This window comes from Melospiza georgiana, chromosome 5 (assembly GCF_028018845.1).
Source record: "Melospiza georgiana isolate bMelGeo1 chromosome 5, bMelGeo1.pri, whole genome shotgun sequence".
NCBI lineage: Eukaryota > Metazoa > Chordata > Aves > Passeriformes > Passerellidae > Melospiza > Melospiza georgiana.
Genome location: NC_080434.1, coordinates 30141227 through 30165591, shown reverse-complemented (window position 1 = coordinate 30165591; position 24365 = coordinate 30141227).

Here is a 24365-nt window from a genome sequence, read left to right as displayed (position 1 = left end):
GCTTGTTGCTGGGACTTTGGGAAAGCTCTCATGGTTTTGGAGGTTCAGCTCAGAAATGGCACTGGCTGATTGCAGCTCTCACCAATGCACCCTGCAGTTATTTTCTCAGTTCTTCCTTACTGTGGTTTACATGTGTAACTATGCATAAATTGTTAAATAAGCAATACCTATCAGCAATTTCTCTTGCAGTCATGCCAGAAAAGCCTTATTTATAGAGCAGGACCCCTCTGTGCTTAGTACCCTATGCATTCTGAAGAAAAATATGCTTCCTGTATCACTGGTGGAAAATTGCCTCCTCAAACTGTTTATTTTTCATTAAACAAAACCTTAAAGGACAAGCAGCAGAAAGCTGTGCAGACTGCAGTAGGAACAAAGGTGTAATAGCTCTCATGCATCTGGCAGAACACAATACTCAGGGGTTTCTCCCACTCTCCTGTTGTTTAATAATGTTCTCCACACCTATGCAATAATGAGCCCTGAGGGAGATGAAGGTTATCCTTATGACCATTTAAACCAAATATAACAACAAGAAATTTAAATTCCACTGTGTAAGAACTCTGCATGAGAGCTAGTGATAATGAACAGATGCATTAATAAAATGTCTTAATAGGGCTATTGTAAAGTTTTGCATTTCCTTCATAATGGTTTCTGGATCAAGGCTAAATACAAATCTATCTAATGATTCCTTCAGGTCTTTAAGACTGTGAGTCATTCACTGTCAACTGCAGCAAAAGGAAGTAAAATACACAGAGTATACTCTTCTCCTTGACTGCTGATCCTCTCCCAAAATAATTACAGATTAGTATGGGTTTAAAAGGTTAAAGAACTCCCACAACATCTGGAATGTTTGTCAACAAGCATGCAAGAATCCCTGCTGGATGCAAAAGCTATCTAATCAATGTTTGCTCAAACCTTACACATATATACAAAGAAAAGCCTGTGTGTCTCTTTTTGTTCCATTTTAAAAGCAAGATAGAATTCATGCTTAAGAACTTAATTTGCTTGCATATTTTGCTCTTCGCTTATGATCACTGTGCTCCTCCAGGGGGTGGCAAATAGAAACATAAATTTCAATTTGGGTTACCCACACAGGCCAGAGTACCCTAGTCCAGCCACCAATCCGGCTTTAAACATGGTTAAAATGTTATTTCTTTTTGACAATAATAATATTCCAAAGCACCATTTTGGATTTATTGAAAATATTGTAAAGCATCATCATGGCTTTATTAAGATGTTTTGATCATAAGTTGAGAACTAAACAAAACAAATATTCTATTTAGCTGATGAAGAGAGTTTTTTTCAGGTCTGTTGATATTTTGTATCACATTCAGAATTAATCTGAAAATCTACATAAGAACAACCACCTGAAAAATAAACATCCTCCTTAAAATTCTCTTTTGCTACAATGTCTACAGAATAGTTGACAAGAGTTGAATTAGCAGTGTGCTGACACTGCTGCCTGTCATCCAGGTTGATGCTGTCTTTTTTTTCATTCTCCTGTGCTGTCTTTTCCTGCTATATCTGACCTATAAAATCTTGGACTGTTTTTTTGTTCCAGCTTAGAATCTGGCACTGAGGGTCTCATTCTGTGCCTAGGGCTCCTGAACACTATCCTTACACTTACAGATTGTACAAAAAATGGTGCAGTGTCAAATCTGCTCTAAAGAAAGGTGGGGTAGTGGGGTATGTTTAAATTTAAAGGATGGATCTTCTCTACACCTATACATAGGGTATATGTCCTTACATTTGACTGTTTTCTATGCCAACTGCATCTCCCTAGCCCCAAGTACAAGAAGGATGATTCATCTTACAGAGAATCCAGTGGCAGGTTGTGAGTGGGAAGCACAGCAGGCTTAGGGCACTCATCCACCAGTGCAAGGCCAGTAGTGGAAACAGAGCAGTTTTCTTCTGAGACCATCTGGCTGAAAGGACCTCCCTTGGACCAGCATTTTTCATTACAAGGGATTATCTCAAATAATCTGTGGGGTGTAACCTCCTTACTGAAGCTTAGGATGGGGTTTTTTCCTCTTCTCTCCAATGATATCATTTAGGGTCGCTGAAATAGAGTGGCTGGATCAAATTTCCTGTCTTGTCCTTTAGCAATTTGGCCTTTCCCATGCCCAGAAGGAGATTTCTTATTGCAAGCTTTCAGCACCTGAAGGCAGTCTACAAGAAAGAAGGGGACAAACTTTGTGCTGGGCCTATTGCTACAGGACAAGGAGTAATGGTTTTAACAGAAAGAGAGTCAATTTATATTAAATACAAGGAAGAAGCTCTTTTTATACAATGAGGGTGGTGAAACACTGGAATGGGTTGCCCAGAGAGGTGGTGGATTCTCCATCCCTGGAAACAAGATGAGGTTGGTTGAGTCACTACATTACTTGATCCAGGTGAAGATGTCCCTTTAAAGGTCCCTTCCAACTCAAACATTCCACCAGTCTATGATTCTATGATTTACCATGCTACATCCTTTTCCACCTGGCAGTTTGTGTTTTTATTAATGTCAGTACAGGAAATTTCTACTTTTATAAAAGCATTAGTGACACAGTTTACTGATATATTTTGTGCATAGTAAGTGCAATTCATTCCCTTGGCATGATAATGCACACATCTTAACAGCTTTTTAAAGGAATAAGTAAATTAGCATATGTGCCATGCTGAAATGGTTAACAAATAACTACAATGCTGTTTTGTGCATTTTTCATTTGCATTCCACTTGTGTCTTAATGCCACTTTTTAAACTTTTTTTTGTGTAGATTTTGATTTAGTCCCTTAAATGGAGGAACTGCTCTTTAGGGCTCACCAGTGCTGATGGAACAAGTTCATCACTTCACATACTTGAATAGCAGCATATCAGTTAAAACACCTCAGAATGACACTCGCTCTTTTTGCTGTTGTGCTGTTGACTGCTCCTCTGATGGGTGTTCTCTATAGCAGAAATATTTCCTGCTGCCTAGTCAGTTTTCCTCATTTTTGAACATTTGATAATTTCTTTCCAAATTTACTACTTTGCACTTGTCTTTATTGAATTTCCTCTTATTGACTTTGGGCCATTTTCCTGATTTATCAAGACAATTTTGAGTTTGACTGGTCTCCTGTAAAGTGCTTGTAAGTGCTTCCAGCATGGTGTCACCTACAAGCTCTATTGAGTGACTTCTGCATTCCATTATCTTGGTAGTCATTAATGAAAATATGGAAGAGAACCAGGCTTAGGAGAGACCTCTCTGAGACCTCACTTGATATTTCACCTCAGTTTTGACAGGAAAGTATTTATCCATCATTTAAGCGGGATATTTTGATCCATGGTAAGAAAAAATGAGTCAGTAGAAAATATAAGCTTCAAGATTTGGTAGCTGTTAAGAGATTCAGAAATTTTGGAGCAGAATAGCAGCATGTGGGAGAGAAATTATTGCTCACAACTTATTGCTACAAATATGTCTTTTTCACGTTTCAAGAAGGTTTATTCTTCAATAGTACATGAAAGAATTATCACTGCAGTATTCTTGGTCAGAAAGATATATAATAGGTTTCAAAAGTTTGAAGAAATTACTGGCTGCAAATAGATGGACCATACCAATTGATTCAACTATCTAGTGCCTATTAAAATGTGTGTTGTCACACTCATATTTTGTATTGCAATATATACACAGTACAATATATCTACACAGGTACATGGATATGTATTTCTAGTACATATAGAATATAAAAGTTGAAAATTTGCATAATATATCTTGAAATTAAAAAAAAAGCCCAATAGCCAGTGAAAGAAATCCCTTGTTACACAGCAGGAAATGTGAATAATCACGAGTTCCCATACTCAAAGATGTCTTGACAGGGCAATAAATACAAAGAGTTTAAACATCTTTCTTGATAACCATGAACACAGGATCATTCTAATATACAGTTTACGTAATTACTGCATGGATTATTATAGAGTGTTGACTCTTTTTCAGTAATTTTTACCCATACTTTGAAAGTGCAGTATTTCTTATCCGGCTATGTTGTAGACAAGTATATATATTATTTGCTTTTCTTAAATGGAGAAATAAAGAACAGTTGAAGTTATTTTTCTCTGATTTGTCTCTGAATTGGTGCTAGAAATTTGGGCTGAACTAGTTAAAATTGACTTCAAACAGGTTCTTATGCCCATACTGAACAAATAGTTGCTTTCTAAGGGGCAGCTGATTTTTTTTAAATCTGTCTTTCACATGTGTATTCACATACATACTCATACTTAGCCCTTTCCTCCAGAAACTTACCTAAAACATGTTCTCAATTTCTTGCTGCCTCTTGAGGCAGATAATACTCAAAAAAAAAAAAAAAAAAAAAAGTCAGTCCTTGAATTCTTTCTTGCAATAGGGAATATGTGCAAGAGGTTGATTAAGTTAAAAGAGTTTTCAGCAAAATCTGACTTGTTTTTTTGAATATTTGCCAAAGTAGAGCATTTACCTAAATTCTTTAATAGAATCCTAAAATCTTAACACTGGAGTTTGTTTTCTGTTAGATTTTGATAATTTGACACATTTGAGGCAAATTACATTCTATCAGTTATAAAACATTCAACTTTTTTCATAGTTATAAAAAGCAGGAGCACAGGGGCTTTACTCCATTAAAGTTACTTTGCTGATTATGCTATTACACAGATATTTTTTTCAGTTGAAAGACGTGATAAAATGCCCCTTCTTGTTGTAAAATGGAAAAAACTAATGTTTGTAGTGAAATGTTTTTAACTGTAAAATTTTTCTATACAATTTTATATTTAAAATAACAGGATTGTTAAGAATGTCATCTTGACAGTTTGTTTGCTACATTTCCTTACATTTCCCCTTACTTCAGCAAAGGAAGTCTTGGCTTTATGCTGCTACTTAAGTTATTTGAGTAACAGCCTTTTGCTATTTTAAATGTCCTGTCACATGTTTCTATAATCCATTGCTGCATTTAAAGTTCTCTTAAGTATATGGTATAAAATTAATCAGTCATTTGATTTACATAGTTATGCTTCCTTTTTTTTTTGTACAACAGCATTCTATAAAGTCACTGGTCCACCATTCAAAAATGAAGCAAAAAAACCCCAACTCCTATAGCAAATTTATGTGCAAAATTGTTGAATCAACCAGTTCTGATATCAACAACTGATTTCTATATAAACCATTTCCTTTAAGCTGATGTCCAGAAGAATATTTTATAGGCTAAGATTCTACCCCTTTCACACCTGGTTTAAAAATGATACAGCTACAAAACACTTAATTAGAGCGCCCAATAATTATATTAATTCTATCATTTAAGCATTCTATCAAGACTTATCAAGAGCTTTTTTTTTTCCTTTTGGCTTATGACGTCTTTGCATTCTATTGTAGCAACTCTATAGAAACTACTTTTACTCTATATAGAGAGTAATAATTTCTTTTTTCTCTAAATTATGTTTTGCATTCTATTCAGCAGAGGGATTGAATACTGTTTTCTTGTTATCAACTGCTATATCTGCTTGATCAAAATAAACACATAATATTGTCTTTATAATTCTCCTAGAGAATTACCAGTTCTTCCTCCAATGTGGGATTTCACCATCAGTGTTTGTGTTTCTCCTAAAGAAAGCAGACTTGGCTGTCAGTTTTGATGATGAGTAACTTCTAGGTTTTCTATTATTTGTTTTGCTGGGATTACAGTGGTCACAGTTCTGCTATTCTATCTGAAATTGAGTTTTAGTGTATTATTGCTAATTTTGTCCGTCACCTAGCAAGAAGGGGACATCTCATATCATGACCATCATTACTGGAGTTTTCTCCTCTGGATCATGGATTATTATTCTAATTTCTTTAAATTGAGCTGAAAGTTGTATATCTATGGTAGTTTCTTTTGAGTCTATTTGAAACTACACCCCAAGCATTGGATGCCTTTGTGATAACCATCCAATTTATTGAAACAAAGTCTCTGGAACAGATGTGGAGGGTAAGATTTAAGATGTCTCTCTGCTGTAGCTCAAGACAGCACCTCTGTCCAGTCTCTGTGTGGTAGATGACTGAGTACTGCAGAATGCCCATCAATAGCCTGCAATCTCTTAAAGAAAGTCGCCAGCACTATAGGCTAGAAACTGCATTTAATATATTCTTGCCACTTAAAAAGCTGTGGGAAATGATGATTTTTTGCATTTGTATATCAATAAATGTTTCTTGTTAAATGAAAGAGAAAATGCTGTTTCCCACACCCCAGTTATCCTAGTTTTTTTATCCAGGAGTATGCATTAATGGCTGTAGCTCTTTTGTTAGAAAATATTGCAGACTAAATGTTAAGTCCCAAATAGATATTTCCTTTGAAATGATGTTGTCTTCTAAATATACAGACAGGCCCTTGCTTGTAGTGCTTAAACCAGAGGCCAATGACATCAATAGAAAAACTGATTTGAATTAAGCTCATCACTCCAATTAATTGTCCTAGTCATAGGATTAGAGACATGAGAGCAACTTTCATTTAAGTGTTGGCATAATGCTGTCACATTGAGTTAAATATTTGTGTGAAAGTAATTAAATAATGACTTAAGTCACTTATATCCCTGTTTTGAAACAGTTCATGATTGAACCTCTGTAGAAATTCAGTTGAAAGTTTTATGTTAACGGAATGAATACATTTACTAAATATGCTATTGATATTTGGTTTTTCCAGTAGTGGAAGGCTATTTGAATGTAACAGAAGGGGTCTAGGTAAAACCCTAATAATTTGAAATTAAATGTTTTGTTAAAATCTGTATCCTGGGGAAAAAGAAAAGGTTCCATGTGCATTACACAGATTCACTTATGCTCCACTCCATTAGATTCTGTAGAAAAAATTGCAGTAAAGTCCCTGGAAAATTCTTCTATCTTATGAAGTTTTATGATTTTTATCCATATTTCTAGGTCAAAGAGAAAACTGGCAATCTATAATGACAAAGTATTTTGGCAATATTCTGTTTTATTGATGGTTTGAGCAGTGCCTTTTCCAGAACTCCTCTAAAAACACTGGGGGAGAAAAAAAGTCCTATTGCATTGGTTCTCCCTTTCCCTTGAATATGGAGCATTTTGAGCAATACATCATGCAAAAGAAATCTACATTTTCTGTTTTTAAATATACTGTCAGTGATAACATTATAGATCGTGAAATGTACTGGCCACAGATATAGTTATAGAAATGACAGGGAAAGGGTAAAATGCAGAAAATGGAGAAAACTACCCAAAATTGTCTGAATATGAGTCCTAGTAGGTAAATAGATTTTGTGATACAAGATGTAAAAAGGTTCAATTTGGAGCAATATGAAATTCTTTTATTCTTTCAAGTTCAGCCCCCATACAATTAAAACTTCCCAAGCACTATCACCTGCAGGAAATTTCATTCAAATAGTGAAAAAATTGGCATGGGACTTATCTTCTGACAGTTTCAAGTGTAGAAATTTCTCTAAATTTAGGGGATTACTCTTCATAACCTTGGTTCTGTCAAATACAAACATGCATTAATTTACAATTTCTCTTCAGAATTCACCATAGCATACACAAATTTGAAGTTATCTCTTCTCCCTAACAATACCAGTTGTGTTTGTTTGTATATCTCACTTTGGATGTGGTAGAGCAAGCACACAGAATTTTTGTACTTTTTTCCTAGCTGGTGTAACTCCTTCTTTCCTTCAAATGAACATGAAGCTGAGGTAGGTAATTGCTTAAAAGTTCACAAAACATAGTGGAACATGGTTCTTTGTGGACGAACTGAGATGGAATGAACTGTGTAATAGCTGTTTCCCTGACAAAACCTTTGTAGGCTTAGGAGAGGCAGCTCATCTTTGTTTCCCATTTACCCCTTCTCCAAAGTGTAATACTTCCTATAGAAAGAATACACTTCAGCTTGTACAGTTTTCAAAATACTATAAACTATGTTAACAATAAATGTGTAGAAATGGCTTAATTGCTGAAAGCTGTTCAATCTTTCAGGCTATCAAAATGTCCTTTGTAGAATATGGTGAGGTTTGGATGGTTTCACTGCACATTAAATACAAAGCCATATTTTAAGATGTATGCCAGGGCCAGCATTAGACCTTCCTATCTTCAAAAGCCATGCCAAAGTTCTCATTAACTGATAGTGGATGATTAGGGAATAACCTGGGAGACTCAGAATCAGCTCCCCTATGCCATCTATGTGTTTTCCATCACCCTGCTGTCTTCAGTTAATTTAACACGGGAGATGAGGTCAATATATATGAAGAAAGAGCTAAAACTTTGAAGTTCTGGTGTCTTTTGTTGGTTCATGTCACAACCTAAGTGTTATTTAAACATCTATTTTTTCACATTTAATACTGGGTAATACTCTAGAGGCCTCTATAAAACAGCTAATGTTCCCTTTGGCATCGAAATCCACTTACCTTAACTGACTTCTGTTATACTTCAACCTGATTCTCAGAGTCACAATGGTAATATTCATTTTAATGTCCCAATAGACTCTTAGTATTCATCAAATATTTGATTTACATTTCTAATAAGGCTTATGGAATGCAGAGACATGAAACCCATACTCTGCCATGATTCTAACTAGTGTCTCTTTCATTAACACTGAGAATTATTTCTCAAAAATAATTAAAATCTGTAATTGAATATACTAGAATAATTTTGGAAAATTAGTTTAATTATTCTAGTGCTTCTATTTGGAAAGATCACATAATTTATAATGAGAGACTAGGCAAATATGAATTTTCTCTCACCGAGTCCTTTTGTTTATACTTACCTTTAAAGAAAACATATACGCTTGAAATGCCTGCTAAGCAATATAGTTACAATGGAGATGTTTTGTAGAATTCTACTGGAAAAGAGTCAGTCTCAGAATTATTTCAACAATTAATAGGCTTGTTTTCCCCTTCAGGAATTTGTTGGTTTTCTTTTTTTTTTTCTGTATGTATCCTGCAACATAAAAAAATATTCTTCAAGTGAGCTAACTCTTGCATATCAGCCTCCCAGTACCTGAAGGGAGTCTCTAAGAAGGATGAGGAGTATTTGCAAGGGCAAGAAGAGGCAGGACAAGGAGGAATTGTTTTCAACTATGAGAGATTAGGTTTAGCCTGGATATTTGGAAGAAATTATTTTCTGGGTGGGTGGTGAGGCAGGGCGCAGGTTGTGGCTGCCCCATGCCCCGTGCCTGGCAGTGCTCGAGGGCAGGCTGGATGGGGCTCTGAGCGAGCTGGTGCAGTGAGAGCTGTCCCTGCCCATGGCAGGGGGTCAGAATGAGATGATCTCTAAGGTCCCTTGCAACCCAAACCTTCAGTAATTATGTGATTTAGGCACAGTAGATCTGGATACAAAAATTAATAATATATTCTAGATGAAGAATACTTTTACATCAGAAATCACTACCCAGTGTGTACAAAAACAAGACTGCAACTCCAATAACTAGGGGATGGATTGGAATGGTTACAAATTCCTGGCATATTCACACTTTTCCAAGTATACTGCTGCTGTATAGGCAACTGCCAACCCTTGTTAGGGTTCATCAGTGGCTTCCTGGGCAAGAAAGTAAGGAAGTTTGTGGTTCATCATGAACACAAGGTCTGAAAGCTGGCCATAAACATCTGGCCAGTATTTTCCAGCTGCTACTGCAACACGATGAGTTGTGGGACTAAGTGATGTTTTGACCATGATAAACATATGAAGAGAATAGAAAAAAATGTGCAAAAATAAGACCTGAACTAGAAAATTTGGAGGAAAGATAACTGGATTGAAGGATTCTTGGTTGCTCAGATTTCCCACTGCCTCAGGAATCCCAGTAAGCTCTTTGCCAAGATGCCAGAAGGTTTCTGGCTAGGGATCTGACCCCAGCAAGAGTTATATATAAATTCTCTGATGGAGAATTGGAGTGATGTGGTGTGGGTAAGCACAGGGCACCTCTCATTCATAACCAGAACCAATTGCTGGGGTTTTTTTAAGTGTGGGTTAGAGCAGTAGTTTGGGCTTGTAAAATTCTAAATGTCTTGTGTTAGTTACTTTAGGGGCTGCTCTTGTTTCATGATGGAATTTAGTTTGTAGCGCTGCAGGGTTGGCTCTTCAGCCAGGGCGATACCACCGTGTCAGCACACATGTGGAACCTGGGCTAATTAGCCTTGCTTGGAGGCATGGCTAATTAGTCCAGACGTAACACGGATCTCATCATGTTTCTGAAAGCTGAGCTGGTGTTGCTGCATGATCCATGTCAGCCTCCTAATTTGCTCAGAGGTCTCTGTGGGCTCTCTGAGCAGGCTGAGTCACCAGCTACGCCTTCACTTGGCTCCTTTATGGGAGACCTTATGGCACAGAAGCTCTTAGGCTTTCACCAGCTTTAACCTCAAAGGACTGACAAAGGTGTCCAACACATTTTCCTTATTCTAAATTTTTTTCCATACTCAGTCTGCCAAGTTTTCTGTTCTTTAGCTCGTGTCAGAGGCTCCTTTGCTCATACAGGCTCCCGAGCTTTTTGTTCTTCTCTGTCTTGCTGGCTCTGGCAGGTGGATCTTCAGTGTCAGTCCTCTTTCCATCCTGACAGGGCCCCAGGCTCTGTGCAGGGTGCAGGGGACAGTGTTCATTACTGCTCCCACCTTTCACACTTTGGAGCAATGCTGAGGTCTGACTGCTGAACCACACAGCTGCCATGGGTGTCCTTTGCAGCATCCTTTACCAACCATGTATCAGGAAAAGTGGGATCAGGTCTTTTTGTCTAAAGGCAATTATTTCCTGCAGTAGTGATACAAGAAGAAAGGGTTAGAATCTGTTTGATTCCCCCTCATTTCAGTCTGTTCCAAAACAATGGCTGATATTTTGTCACTTAGCCTTGCTCAGTTTCATATTTGGCGCCTGCTAACCGTAAGAAAATGTTACAGAATGAGGCCCAGGAAGGACAAATAAAACTATGTGAGGGGAAGATGGAGTGCATGGCAGGAGAGGAATAGTAGATTATTTCCTTTTATTCTTGCCTCCAGGCAAACAATGTTAAGTGGTTGAATTACTTAGTAAATGTTACTCTTTTCATCAGGTCTTATTCCTTACATTTTACCAAAGTGAATAGTGATTAGTAATAATAAGTGAGATTTAATAAGTCTTATAAAGATAATCTTCTATGTAAAGTTTGCTGACTTATCCCCAATAGAACTATTATAATATCAGTATAAACTCACTTTTTTCTGAAAGAAATACTAGGGTTCAGACAGCTGGGGCTGCATGTGTGCATGGGGGTCAGAAAATTTATTTTATTTTTGTCCTATTATTTCAAAAAGGAGATTATTGAGTAACGTGAGAACTCTTGGAGCTGTTTAGCACTTTCCCTGTTCATGCCAGAGAGAATCACACATTTACTGCTAATGAGCAGAATGCAGCTTTATGACTTTGTCTGAATATTTTCCCTGAGATGACTTCCTTTACTGCTAAAATCATTGGCAGGGCCCCTCCAGTTGGTTTTAATGAGGAAGAATTGGACCTTTAATAAGCATCATGGTCACGTAAGCTTGGGGTTTGTTTTTTTAGCATCGTGCTTTTTAAGTGTTTTTAGTTACTGCCTGCAGTGTATACAGCTGTGAACTTGGATAATAAATAAGGATTATTTCTATGAAGAAACCTTTGGCAGCAATTTTGCTTTGCTGAGGTAAGCTGTTAGTCATCTGCCACCAAAGGGTAATCAGCTAGATTTTAAATATTGCTGTGTCTTTCTACTTTTACTGTATTTTTGATTAGTCAATAAATACATGTTCAGTCTCTTTCCAAAGCCCAGCAATCAGTGTAGATGCAAGATTCATTGCTGAAAAGGAACAAACCAACACCAGCTAGCTTTTGCTTGTTCTAAGAGAAGGTTGGGCTCACTTGGAAATTAGTGGAAGGTGGTAAAGCTTCATTATAAAAACATCACAACCAAAAAATGGTGTTGACAGGTGGTAAAGCACATTCTCGAGACTGAATAAACTTATTCATTGATGGTAAAAGTGAAGCCAGAGAAACTGCACTCCCTGATATGAAGGGTGAATTTGAGCTTTGGCACCCTGCAGGCAAATACATTGCAGATTCCAGAGCCTAAATTTAGGCTTTTAAACCCATGCATTGGAACATGGCAGATTTTTAAAAGAGCCTAGTATGGAGTCAAGGAGAATGTCTTGTATAATAAAATAAATGTAGAGATAAGAGAGGAATCATGATTTTCTATTCTTGCTTTTTATGAAATAGTTCAGATCCAAACATCCTCACCAACCTAACTCTCCCCGCTAAATTCCCAAACAAACAGTGCTGTAAAGAAGTTGCAACAAAATAGACTGTGTAATGGAGATTTTTTGGCATATTGAATAAATAAAAATGGCAAAGGCCTGACAGAGTTAGGAACCAATAGATATATCCTGTCTTCCAGGTAGAGGGTTAGGAAATTAGCTGTTTGGGTTCTTACTTACGCTGCAAAAAGGAGACAGTTATTAGTTGCATTAGAGGCAAACTGGGTGTGAGCTGTATTCAGTCATTGGATATATTGCAACAAAACACCAAATAAAAAGTAGTGGTTTAGCCATATCTAAAAAACTCTCCTAATAAATAAGGAACATGGTGTATCAGCAGGTATTTTTCAGCATCTCTGCTATTTTTTGCCTCTGATATGGATGCAGAGAAGGTTGTGTGCATTATGCAGATGACTTTGGTTCAAATTTGGTTTGAATAAATCCCTACTTGGCATTTTTGCTTGTAAAGATTGCTGATCGCAAAGGATTGGGTTACATAAAATTTCTTCACCTCAATAAAGCAGTCCTCGCTTTAAAAGGCTTCATTCCTTGGAGTAATCCAGATCTTATTTGTTATCATGTAGCAAAGTCTTTCTCTTTTGCACCCATCTCAGTAAGAGGAATTTTCAGTTAGAAGGTAAGTAGATAACACAGAAACTGCTGTTACACAAAACAATCAGATTTGACTGTACATTCCTGAAAGATATGAAACTGTGAGCGCCTTCAGGCCCATTGATAAAGCTGTCAAGAGAAACTGCTAGAATATTCTGCTTCCCAGGTGTCAGTCAGGTGTGTAATGCAGGAATGCACAATTTTCCCCTGCTGTACCTTCAGCAGTGCATGGATGTCCTGCAACATGCCAAAGGACAGAACTGAAGCTTTCAAGTAGATCACAAGTTTTCCTTTATGCCTCATTTTGGTTTGTTGTTTTTTTTTTTTTTTTTTTTTTTTCAGACTATGCCAGTTTTTAGGAGAAAGCTGTCCTTCAGCTCTTTGGGCTTTATTCAGTCATTGGCTCTGTTTCAACAATACATCAAATGGATTGTGCAGTGTGAGCACGGAAGATGAATTTATTAAGATTGTGCACTACATGGTTCATTCTGCATATCCCCATTTGTTCCTTGTCTTTGGAATATAGTAGTGCCTTAGAGGACTCTGCTAGCTAACAATAGGCCAAATTATGAATTTGAGAACTTTTGCAAAAAAAAAAAAAAAAAAAGGAAAGTAAAAAAAAATAATCCTAAAATTGAGGGGCATTGCAGACAATCCAGCAACATGATTATTTGTGACACATGGCAATAGTCTGAGGAAAACTAAAGCACCTACAAAGCTGGAAAATGTGTTGCAGCCAGCCAGCACTGAGCTGCCCTGGATGGCAGAAGAACACACAAATGGATTAGTTTGCTGTCAGGTCTGGGAAGCAGGACAGAAAAACAGAGCTGTAGAGCCTTGGGAATTGTGCCCAACTCTGCCACAGTCTTACTGGGCAACCTGAATAGCTATTTCATAATTTTTATTTGTTTCCAACACTCAATTTTGACTATTCCTGTGCTGATGTTATAAGATGGATGTTGATGGGAAATCAGGGTTTGGACTGTAAATCTCCCTGGGCAGAGCACCATCCTGTGTACCTGGCACAATAGAGACAGCATCTCTGTGAGGAACTGAAGGCATTACTGTAATAAAAGTATCAATATTTTAATCATCTGCCTTATTTCATCTCTTATCTCAGTATTGTGTGGAGTAATTTGGACATTTGTTTCCTTTGCACATTTAAAATGGTCCCAGGGAGACTTCAGTGGATTGAGGTTCAGGGATCATGTGGACCTGATTATTCAAATTCCCTGCACCTGTGGGGGTTTCTTTTGATATTGCATGTTTAAAACTGAATGCTCGCTAAATACAATGAATTTAAAATATGGAAAAATGAATTAAATGAAAACATTAGAACTGCATCTAAGTTTGTAATCAGCACGATGTGGGGGATGGAAATGAATGTGGAACCCAGCTGAACAGTGTGTTGGCATAAGAACTCTTGACTTACAGCTGTTCCTTTGTTCTTTTTTGTTAGTTTTACAGCAATTTTTTTCCAGAAAACCTTACTTTGCATGAAAGACAAATTCATATGAGAAGATTGTTTAGCTTTGTGCATCATAATTTAAACAGAGTGAATTGAAATCTGTTAAAGTTGCACAGGATTCTGAAGGAGTGGGCAGTTTAGGCTAATAGGTAATTTCTGTCCAAAATAAAAAACTAGTATTTTCTGAAATGTAAAAATCAGCTTAGACAGAAATATTCTCATTGTCTAGCAAGGCTAACAGGTCTTCAAAAACAGAATTACTGAGACAAAAGAGAAAATTGAAAATCCATTACAAAAACTGTGCATGGAATTTGTCTGTAAATAGCTTTTCTGGACATTGTGAAACAATGAGACAGATGGGTAGAAGTGAAGGGCTCTGTCTGGTGAGCATTCCTACCCTGCTGCAGGTAATCCTGAGGGTCTCCTCAAGGCATGGCTTCAGCTGCTAATTCTTCCACAGACTAACTCATGAGGAAGGCCACCAACCACTTTTCTAGTGAGAGAGAATAATTCAGGTTGGAAGGAACCCCAGGATGTCTGTGGTCCCACCTCCCACTGAATAAAGGCTGAACTGTGAGGTCACATCAGATTGGTCAGCATTTAATTCAGTATGATCCTGAAAACCTGCAGGGAGGAGAAATACTCAAACTTCCTGGGCAGCCTCTTCCCCTCCTTGGCTGCCTCCGTAAGTTTTTCTTTTTATCCAGTGAATATGCTTTGTTGTGGTTGTCTGTTTTTTCTTTTTTTTTTTTTTTTTTGTGTGTGTGTGTTTGTTGCTGTTTGGTTTTGGTTTTGGTTTTGGTTTTGGTTTTGGTTTTGGTTTTGGTTTTGGTTTTGGTTTTGGTTGGTTGGTTGATTGGTTGCTCTTCAGGTTTTTGAGTTTTTCTTTTGCCTGGAACATGGGATTTCAAGAAAATGACTAGAAAGAGGAGATGTTTGGTTTCCAGTCCATACTGTAACCATTGTTATTATGCATTTCATGCTAAACATTCACTGCATAAAGTACACAAAAAGAAATATTACCCAGCATTCTTGCCCCTCAACCACTCACATAAGCATCCTGTTTACTGCATTAAAAATCATATCATGGTGCTGGATTTTGGGGTTTTTTCCCACAGGTTCGTCTAATGAAACTTGACTACATTTTTCTGAGATTGTTCAGCTTAAACAGGAAAGGAATCATATCCTGAATAGCAAGGTGCTGAGAGATCTATTCAAACAGATGGACCTTGAGCCTCCTCCCTCTGAGGTGGTTTAGCCAATGCTTTATCATCAGAGCTTTGATCACTTTCCTGTTCCAGAGCAGGGAACACTTTTACTAACCTCTCTCCTGATTAAGGTCTCCTGTTTGTAGCTGCTCTCAGCTCCCTGGCAGCCACTGGCTGCATCCACCACAGGGCAGGTTTATTCCCTGCCTGGACTGTGATCGAGTTCAGCTGAATACTGAAGTCAGCCTTCATTAGCTTTAATGGCAATGGTGTTAGGCGAGCAGTAGAAGAGTCTTTCTCACCAACATCTGCCTCTAGGTTCTCCAATTTGCAAGGAAATTAGAAAACACAATAACAAAAATTTATCTGATTTTTCAGATTCTTTATTATTTTTCTTCCCACCATTTTAGTTTGCTTCTTCATTTGTTGCATGCAAGACTGCAGCATGCAAGAGACAGAACTGTTCAGGCTGAGGGGTTGTGTCATGGTTCAGGTCACCAAATGCCACTGTGAGGAACTGAGCTCCTCTCCTGCCTTCACCACCATGCAGATTTTTTCACATAGAGTTTTCAGTGATTTTTTAACAGATATTTCCTGTTTATAGACAAGCTGAAAACTCCTGTGTAAAGCACAAGTGAATAGGGGCTGTATTTTAAATGTGTGCACTGCTGCATGACTTACAATTTATTTATATCAAAGCAGGCACCCAAATTTCTGAATTTTTAGCAAAGTGGCCTTCTTCTCTGTGCTTCAATTATATGATTTCTTAGAGGTGTTGGGAGGATAGATTAATTATAGTGAGAGCTGAGAGCACCACCAAAAAAAAAGCTGAGAAAGCCACAAAAAAGCCTATGGAAAAATTGGTAATTTTGTATTCAGTGCAGGGTTTTGATGATGAGTGCTAAATAAGGTCTGGATTCAAACACAGAATGATGAAGATAAAAAGAAAAACTGAATATTCCCCATTCAGTTAGTGTCCATTTTATGCACTCAGTCTTGTAAGAGGGGAAAAATTCAACGTTCATTCTCATATTTTATAAATTTTGAGTTCTTGAGCCTGGAAATTTAATATTTGAGTAGCATGAGATTAGAGAAAAGCAGACTAGAAACAGCACAAAAGAGTCCCCTTCCATAAGGACATCTCCCAGGTTTCATTTAAGTGAGATACAAGAGTTTCTGAAAATTTGTATGTACAAAGAGCTCTGGTTATTATTGTTAGTGCCGGAAATGAAGCTGCTTGTTATCAGTAAACTTCCCAGCAGCTCCTAGCCAAGAGGCTCCCACGTTTCCTTGTCCAGCAACAGGGTGCTGTGCACAGCAAGCACGCCTGGGGGTAGCAAATAAACTTGGAGAAGATCTCATATTGCTGAGCCGACATGATGGGGCTGCTTTTGTGTGAAAGGGAATTGAAGGGTGGGATTCGGATACATGGGAGCTTAATTTTTAAGCTTTGTGATTAGAGGTGCAGTCTTTACTGCCCTCACCTGTCCCTCTAAGTGTTTAAGTCTCTTGTGTGAATGGCAGTCCCCTCTGGAATCAAAAGGCAAAGCAAGCCTCAGTTTTTCATTTCTGCCCGTCAGTCACTCTGGATTCTGAGCAGAATTGATGACCCATTCGCAGGGATTGCTAAAGCTACACAGGCAGGAACCCATTTGACAGGTAAAGGATAACTCCCTTTTTCTTGGGTACCTTCGTGGCTGTAATTAACATTTCTGTTTTGTTCTAATTATAGTTTTTGTATCTTAGCCATTATGCTAATGGTGTTGTTCAGTAGTATGTGAGATTGCATTCATTATCACTGGTGAATTAAACCTTTATTAAAGAAAAATTCCCCCAGGCCTCATTCTGAAGTTAAGTAATTATTCATTTGGTTTTATCCTGGCAATTAGCTTATATACTGTAGCACTTGTGATTTGGATTCTATACCTCCCCAGATTAGATTAACCCACCATGGTAAATAAATGCATAACAGTGCCCAACACATTGCTTTAAGTGCATTATTATATAGAAAAAAAAAGCCCCAAAAACTCAGAAAACCCAACCCCAAAAAGATTCATTGTTCAGTAGAAGAGCTCTGGAGCTCCCAGCAGGCTGTCCAGGCAGAAGGAGATTGTGCTGGACTGCTGGGGCTCTGTGGAGCAACAGTAATAACAAACGAGTTTATGGAGCCCTCCAACAGAGCAGTTAATTCTTTCTTCAATTGCAATGACTTCCTTGGTCAATATGCCTCATATCTGAGATATGCACTGTGCTCAGCCACACTCGCAGTGTAAATCAAGCCCTTGGAGAGCCTCCAGACACACATGAATTTCCTGGGTGATGTAGCCCGGCTCTCAGTCAAGATAGGGGAAAAAATGGCAAGGAAAACCTTATTTGCCCTCCCCTACATACTTGTAGTTTGGGAATGCCTCACAAGCACTGTTGGATTCGGCTTCCTTGAAGAAAGATGAGGGTTTATGCCTGTTTTTCTACTGGAACATGGAGGCATGGGAAAATTAGGGATTTACCAACAGTCACACAAGAAATCATCAAGAGAAACAGATTCTGACCGTGTTTTCCCTGTGGCCTAATCAGATGTTTAACCGTGTTAACAGATTTTTTTCTCTCATATCTCTTTTTAGCACACATGAAGTTTACAAATCTCCCACAAAATGTGACAAACACATTTGAAGTCTCTTTTCACTGATGCTATTCATCTTAAGCATCTCTATGGAGAGAGGGAACCATTGTCCTGCCTTTAATTACAGCTACAGTTTTCAGAAGTATTTTTAAATGGAAACAACTTAAAGGCATTAAAAGAATCAATCAAGCATCCTTGATTCCACACAAGACTTCAGTGACGCCTCATATATAATCATTGCAGAAGGTGAAACCTAACGTGCTACCACAGCCAAAACATTAATCAACTACCTGAGAGTTTTGCCTCAAGAAGTAATTTAGAATTTGACCTTGAATTTGGATAGCTAGTATGTATGGAATGCAGGCATTACCTCTGCTGTGTTGTGAACCCAGCAAATTTGCACAGATAGGAAAAAATTAGTATACATTGATTTTTGACAAGCATCATTTAATCTCTTGTATATTCTGGCAATATCTACCAAATACCCACAGGATCTAGGAACAACCTTAAATATCTCCACTTTCAATTCCAAATGCAAACTGCATGTCATTAACCTTGCCTCAATATCAAACATGTGAAGCACAGCAGAAATAAAATAAATAAATGAAAAATAATTTTGAAAGAAGCCACTAATTTTCCCATTGGGAAAAAATACTGAGAGAAGGAAAAGGGGAAACAAAATGCTTGTCCTGTCCTCTAATGCATGTCATGAAAGTATTTGACTTCAGATTCTCAGGGGTTATCTGCCTCACCTGCACTGCTATCAATGGCAGTTGCATACCTAAACACATTTGAGTTTCTGGGCTTCAGTTCCATACAACTGAAGGTAGAATGGAAGTCTGAGTAGAATTCAAGGTCTTTAGTAAATCTTATTAAGTCATGTATTATATGTGGACTTACAGATCACATAACCCAACACAATATTGCTAACAGTGGCTGCTATCCCACCTCATGGGGTACTAAAGACATTGCTCGATTAATATTCACAAGGTATTTTAAAATAATAAAGTGATCAATAAGTGACAAATATTACTGCACTGTACTATATCTCATCACTCCATTCGGTCTGAGCTGTGTTCCCAAGCCTCCCACACAAAAGTTTTTCTCCTTGGAGTGTGCTTTGCAGCCCTCTGCATCCACTGGGGGCTCGGTGGCAGCGTGGGACAATGGTCAGGGACGTTCCCATTCCACACTCTGCTCCTAAGCACTCTGTGGAGTAGCAGTTACATCACTATGGAGAGAAAGCTCTCATCAATAAAAAGAAAATTGCAGATATGACCTGTTGTTCAGTTCAATAGTGTTAACTGCTGTTCAGGAGTAAAGGGAGGAGTAAACAGGTTTCAGCTGAGAAATCATGCTGTCACATTGCATTAGGAAGGTTTCCACGTTTAATCATGTGTCAGGTATTTTGCAGCAAAGCTTTGCTGCTTACCAGAAAATCTATTTTTATTTCCCCAACAGCAAAGGAAATCAGGCTTGGGTTTTATTCCTCCTGCATTATTAGAAATCATCGTAATGAAAATCATGAAGACCAAATTCTTTTCTCATAATATCTATTCAGATGAAACGCTGCTGTTGGTGTGCCAACAGGTAATGCATGTCCCTCAGGACATTCATTGCAGCTGTGCAAGAAAGAACATGGTATCCTCTAGATCTGAATTATTCACAATATGACAGACCCTTCAATCATGGCCCCTCAGAGAAGGTACAAAACAAAAGACAGGAAGAGAACTAAATCTCCAGATTTTTCCACTACCGTAACTCTTTTCTGTTGAAATAAAGACCCTTCAAGAATGAGAGACCTTAACCTACATTCTTGATTGAAGAGAAGAATTAGAAAAAAATGTTTCACAAATGACATTCACCTACCCTTTGATGGGACATCACACCAGCTGAGGAAGGCACTGAGCTGTTAGGTAGAACCTACCAATGCGATGATTCTTTTCCCAGACATTTTTGCCTTCATTAGCTACTGTACGTGCTTCTGCTGTATCAGATTAAGTTTTACAAGCTTATTTAGTTAGAAAGGCTGATTATTTTCCTTTTTGCATGGGGGAAAAAAGCGTTCCTGTTTATTCTTTTGAAACTCACTTTCTTATTGAAATGCTGAATTTCCGTTATCATAACTGTACTCAGTGTAAACAGGAAACATTTGCACTTTAAATCAAGCTATCATATAAAAAGTAGAAGGTATTTTAGTGGGAGAATTTGGGAGGTGGTACTAGGAAATCGTGACAGGATTGAGAAGGGTATGGTTTGAGCAGTTTATTGCCTCTGAAATCTGAGCATGTTGAGGAAAACTTCCAGATTTTCCAGTAAGAAGTGATAAAAATATATTTATTAATGGCCTTTACAAAAATGTTACCTTCATATTTTATATGCCATTACTTCATTCACATCTCAATCACACTGACTCTCGGATCTGTTCAGAAAATAAATGTTAGCCCATTAGTGATTTTCACAATTCCTTATACTTGCTAGATAGGGAATTACTATAATTTCAAATTCAGGAGTCTTTTCATCTGTAATATATAGCAGTTTTAAAAGGAAAAATTAGTAAAACTATCAGTTTCAAAAGTATTCCAGAATTTGCCTATGACAGGAAATGCCAAGTTCATTTGGGGTTTAGAACCCTTTCTGGAAGATCATCCTTATCTGTAGTAATCTTGAAAATTTTTCTTGGCTATTTTAAGTCAGGGTTCCTTATTCTGCAGGATTACAAATCTGCTATGAAAATTTAGGGCATAAGGGATAATAGTCAGGTGTCCCTTTGAAATTTCCTTTGAAAATAGAGTAAAAGGATATACCCAGATTCTACTTTTGGGAGATGTTGGCGTGACAGGTCACAATTGCAACATGCTTCTGAAAACCTGCAAGTTTGTTTCATGTCGATTTGGCGCTATCTCTTAGGTTTCTAGATAAACATCCATGTCTTCACTCCCACTGCAAATGGGAAGAGAGTAAATTTTAGTAAGTTATCAATAGTATTTTTTATAAAATCTGAAATGTGTTTCAGATTTCTGCTTACATCTGAGACTAATTTGTAAGTAGAGCTCACGACATGCTGTGCACATGAGCAGAAGGCTGTGTTTGTATTCCTGGCTAGTGCCCGTTCTTTTCCAGGTACCCCTAAAAGGAATTGGGTGGAAATGTTCCCATTCTTACATCTTACTAAAGAACATTGAATTCCATTGTAATAATTACCAAATCAAGCTTTTCCATATTGATGCTGGGAATGGATTTCCTAAAGAAACAGAGATAAAAATATTTTCAAATTTGCACAAGCTTGTGCTTACCTTCTCCACAGTCAGGTGAAATGAGACCTCAGAACCAGGAAAACAAAATCTGCAAATGACTTTACTACAGTGCAAGTCTTAAACACTGTTGAAATATTTTTTAAAAGTTTTTCTTATATTATTTCAGGAGGTTGCAGGGTCAAAAATACAATTTTCAGCAGGTTGGAATACCAAGGCATATTTTTAAAATCCCTTTGACATATTAGTGTTTTTATTGCACACAGCACGGTTATGGCTTGCTGCCAGTCAGAGACAATCTGCTTACTGTATTTACACATTGAGGTCAATGAAATTCCGAAGCAGAATTGCTCATTTGTGCCTAGCAAATTTAGATGTACAGGTGAAATGACCTCTGGCTGTCAGCATGATTGTCTTAAACCAAAGATCTTGAGTCTGAGCTATGCAAGTTACAGGGGTTACGAGTACAGTGGTGATGAAAACATCTTTGGTAGATCTTCAGACCCTTCAGTTTGCTTGAAGAGTATGTATTATGAAAAAATGATACTATAACAACATTATTGCTTGCAGCATGTAATGTCATTGCTGAGATTTTAATGTCGTTCTTTCCAGTCCTTGAACCCCGACTCATGGTTATGAGTGGCCAAGCATCTTGCTTTGCCTGTGGCTCCAAGCCGCAAGCTCAGAGCGACTTTGGGTCCTTTCATGATTGTTGTCTGTTTGTCTTTCCTACCTTTGTTCCAACATTAGTCAACATACAATAGGAAACACAAATTCTAGATCACTTTTCTAATTCCCAGTCTTGGGTTTGGTAGTTCCCTAACACCTGGGTTAGATGTTAGGGACCCAACAGAACCCAGTGTATTTTTTTCCTGCATACCATAAAGATTTTCTTTTCAAAGTTTGCCCATGGAAGGTAACTGCTCCCCTTTCAGAGCTGGGTTAATATAAAATGTATATTAGCCTGAAAGAGAGAAATTACTTAATGTAATTCTGGGGCTATAGTCTTTGTCATACTCAGAGGCTTGCTATTTACCCATCCAATTGTATAACCAATTGTCCTCATAATCCTCGGCATTTAAGAATAATGTTGCCATGGTAATCTTAGATTCTGTAAATGCTTATCATTCTCTAAATGGATAGCTTTAAAAAAATAAGTCATTAGTTTTCTAGTAGCCAGAATACTCTATATTTGCTTAAAAAGCTGAAATATACCTCTGTTGTAAAAAGAGACCAGTTTGTTCAGCCATAATAAGTTCACAATCTGCAGAATCATGACCCTACTGATAGTGTTAACAAAAGCTTGCTCCTTAATTATCTGCCTTGCATTCAGCTGCTGTTTCCCTCCTAAACTCAATTATAATTCTAATAGCAGCTGTGCTGCCATTGTTTGTTGCAATTCATTTTAAGGAACTTTGATTGGATGTCATTGGTCTTTTTGACTAAATGTGCAAGGTTCAAAGTATCCACTGCCTCTAATAGCCCTCATCTCATGTCAAGATTATACTAATTATTTACATAATTATATATTATACATTACAGAGCTATTATGTATTATTTCTAAATGATAGTTCTCCATCAAAGATCTTGAACAAAAGAATATATATATAGTTTTATTGTCCTTACTCATATTTCAGTGTTGATGGAGATATGCTTATCATTAGACTCTGTTTCTGTGTTAGCCAACAACTGAAGTATCCTTCCACTGCACTGCAAATTTATTAGAGCGTTCAGGAGTCTCTACTGCTTTCAATTTTGTCTCCTCATTTATTATTTCATCTGTACATCTATGTCAGTGCAATTGATATGATAAGCAATTACTTTTACAGGAACAAAGATGTCCTCATATGTCCTTCAAGTTTTGAGGCCTTATTATATGATAAATCTTAGTTTGATGCAATAATTGCAATAGCTAGTGGAAATAACACTTCATAATTACTACTTATATAATTGTCAAAAGCCAGCACATCTCTAGTGTAATATAAGAGTTGATATGATGGAATATTTTAGCTCATTTATATGAGAGGAGACAAAAATAAATTAAGAAACTGCAGCAGGTCTTGGATTTTGGATTGGATTCCATGTGCAGAGCTAGATCTATTGACTTGATATCACTACTACAAATAACAACATTATTTCATGATAACTCATATATGTCAAGGAAAATAAAGTAGTAAAAAAATGAAATGTTGGTTATCTTAAGAAAAGTGTATCTGTTTAACTACAGAACAGAATTTACTTGGTGTTTATAGATTAAATGAAGTGCCTTGAAGTGACAGTTTTCTTCTGAGGACTGTGGAATCATGAAGCTGGGTTGGAGCACATCTACCAGAAAGGCAAGACCTTCAATTCTGCCTTCTTATCCTGGAAACTGTGATCAAAGGCACCTACATGTCTGTGGGGCAGCAATGGCTCGCTGCCTGCCAAAATCTCTGGAGTGACAGTGCATTAAATCATGAGGGCACTTTTGTTTGTATGTTCTTTCTAATATGTTCTTTTAAAATGCCACAAAACCCCTCCAACAACGAGTCTGCAAAGCATTAAAAGAACCCTGTTGGAGTTGCAAAGGCAAGTGATCTGCATTTTGCACATCAGCTGCACTACAAATGTAAATTGGCCTCTCTGTATATACATAGAGTAATGGTCTTCAGTTGCACAGTCATGTGTATCTTTGTGAGAAATTGCTGCACCATCAAGAGATTCAGCTTGAAGTGAAAGAGATTGCAGCCAGGACTCCTCCATTTTGCTGCAGAAGTTGGAAGGTATGCAGCAAATGATGATGAGAATTGCAGGGAGAGAATGGTTAGTCAGTTAGAGTATTCAAAAATTGCCCACAGCAGCTCCACAGAGTTTCTTTTTGCTGAGAGTTCATTTATGTAAAAGTGTTTGCAGAGGTATTCGGTATTTTTGGATGCCTGACTTGGTATCATGTTGACTGATATGCAGAAATGCTGAGGATTCAGAGCTAGAACTGATA